The sequence below is a fragment of the Anneissia japonica genome, unplaced genomic scaffold (genome assembly GCF_011630105.1).
Source record: "Anneissia japonica isolate Jap-2015-1 unplaced genomic scaffold, ASM1163010v1 scaffold4988_len2956909_cov206, whole genome shotgun sequence".
Classification (NCBI taxonomy): Eukaryota; Metazoa; Echinodermata; class Crinoidea; order Comatulida; family Comatulidae; genus Anneissia; species Anneissia japonica.
Genome location: NW_022696345.1, coordinates 36,039 through 38,789, shown reverse-complemented (window position 1 = coordinate 38,789; position 2,751 = coordinate 36,039). Strand labels below are relative to the sequence as shown.

Genomic DNA, 2,751 nt, shown 5'->3' with positions numbered 1-2,751 from the left:
TTTGTGACGTTCAGCGTGTAGGGACGCACGTGCGCCTAGAATGTCGATGCCAGAGTTATAACCTTTGATGTCCCGAGATGTGCGTCCTTTTGTTAAATTACCTTGGTAAAACCTTGAATCTTATGAGATGAACGCCCATCTCGAGTTGAAAGCCCCCTTCTAGCGCTTTAGTTTGCCAAATTAGCTTCGATAAAAAGCCCATGGGCTTCTTTTTCAAAATAGATACTCTTCTTTAGATAGTACACTGAATTTCAGAAAGCATTTCATTGATACATAGACAATTATTTTTCCACGGTATAATAGTGTACTGTACAAAAAATGAATGATTAAAATTTGTATATATTTTCAAAAATCCAACAAAAGGAGAGAAAACCATTTTAAAGATTGTAATAATAATAATACTAATGCTTCTCTTTGCGTTGCTTTTAAAAATAAACTACATAGTTTGCCGAGTCAGCTATATTATCCATTTAAATGAATTTCATAAGTTTTTGAAAAACAAATTCATTATATTTATTTGTTTTCCTGTTTAACTTATATGACAGTTATTATAAATCACTGTTTTTGCGAGGTGTTTTGTACGGTTTTAGGCGGTAGATTTTTTAGAATAGAACAACAAATACGAAAACCACTCCATGTTTAACTCTAAAGCCCTGTCCAACTATCAAATTTTATTTGACAAAAACATGTGACATGCCTAAATATGGTCATGATGACATCACATCATGACCATGTAGGCACATCATAATGGTCACATTTGTTATCAATGAAAAAAAGTCTCCAATTTTACTCTTTTTCCATTTAACTATTTAATATAGACTTAGGCATATAGTATATTTATTTTTTGTATTTCCTTTTGAATGCCAACTTTTCTTCCAAGCAAGGACAGGCTCCTGTTCATTTTATTATGGACCAATAAGTCTTGAATCTTATTGCTTAAGGCTAGACCGATTGATTGGGTAATCCCAAAGGGGACGCCCCTTAAATATGACGTCACATCTTCTAGTCTTGTACAACATATATCATTAATAATAAAATATTTATATAATAATTAGGTTGCTGCAGGTACAAACATGATATAAACAAATAAAATATGTATATTATGTTTAATTAGTATATATTTTATATAGATAAATTTTGTAAATCTGCCAGATTTTATACCACAATATAGAAAATTTACATTTATTTAAAGAGAGAAGTTGCGATTACGCATCACTCAGTACATTCTTGGAATTCCGAGCCTGAGTGTAGCTTTGATTCTTTAGATATACGTAAGTATTCATTTTGACTTATCGCAATAACCTTTAAGAAGCAGCTTTCGGACACTAATGTTAAGCGATATGACTTATTTTTAGGTAGAGCCGTTGTCCTAAAGAGCATTTCGCGCGGCTGACGGTACGATTAAGTAGCCAGCCTAACTAAATATCGGATCGGTTGTCAACAAATGCTAGGCTATTTGACTACCGGAAGTCGTCCATCCGCTCCTGGTGGTGGTGGTCTGTTTAGTCTGTCGCTTATCGTCACTGTATACACTGTAGTACCATAGTGCCTGGCTTGTTGGCACACCAGCCGGATTCAGAAACATCATGAGTGTGATAGGGTGTGACATTATTTCAGTTTGAAATAAATAGTGTTTTTCATGCTATGTTGTCGACAAAATTTGTTTTTTATAAAGTGAAATAAAATGTAAATCAAATGAAGAGGAAGGCTAAATAAAATTATAAATAAGCTAGGCTAGGTTAGAGGGCTAATATGCAACTTTAGTTTAAGACTAGTGTAGTACTAGCTAGAAGATTACTAGTACCACAGGACTGTACAGAGATCAATTACAGACGATTGGGCCCAGGACGATCAAGCCCATTTTCAGGATATTGTCAAGAACTTCAAAGTGGGCCCGATAGTCCTGGGCCTGATCGTCTGTTACCCATACAGAGCCTGCATGGGGAATTACTGTAGTAATATCCACTTCCAACAAATTTAGCAGAAATTAAGCCTTGTGATATGTCAATCATAATTCTAGTTACATTTTTGCACATTATTTTCTTGTGAATTTTACATCAACGTTCTGCAAACTACTGTACTGTATGGGCCGCGAAACATTTTTGGAGGGCCGCAAAGCCGTCTGGAAATTGAAAAAAAATAACAAAGAGACGTATCATCATGGAGGAAATAGTTTTTAATAAAGCTGCTTCATTGTTACAACGAATGCGTCGCATGCACATGCTGCTAAGTGCCAGATGATGCATGCTATTTGAGTTATAAGCGGTTTTTGTGTCTATGCCCTCTCGGGAGCTAGACACTATGTTATCGTCTAGTATTTAACCCTGTAAGATCGAGTAAATTCGGTATGGAGGAATGATGAGATGAGTCATGAGCTAAAGATAAAAGTAAATATAAGACCTGTCCAAACAACACCACACTTGATAACCGAATGCCCATGTGGATACTTTAGTACCTGTCTCTTATACACATCTAGATGTGTATAAGAGACAGCAGCTATATTATCCATTTAAATGAATTTCATAAGTTTTTGAAAAACAAATTCATTATATTTATTTGTTTTCCTGTTTAACTTATATGACAGTTATTATAAATCACTGTTTTTGCGAGGTGTTTTGTACGGTTTTAGGCGGTAGATTTTTTAGAATAGAACAACAAATACGAAAACCACTCCATGTTTAACTCTAAAGCCCTGTCCAACTATCAAATTTTATTTGACAAAAACATGTGACATGCCTAAATATGGTCATG

The 2,751-nt window shown here is 34.7% G+C and overlaps 1 protein-coding gene across 1 annotated transcript in view; it reads left to right on the top strand.

The window, feature by feature from the left end:
* The first annotated feature begins 1,210 nt into the window (after window positions 1-1,210).
* Window positions 1,211-2,751, top strand: part of LOC117101878 (lipoma-preferred partner homolog) — a 36,362-nt gene continuing 34,821 nt past the window's right edge. The window contains exon 1 of the mRNA XM_033241995.1: window positions 1,211-1,271. The gene's annotated coding sequence lies outside the window, so the exon portion shown is untranslated. The remainder of the gene's footprint in view (window positions 1,272-2,751) is intronic.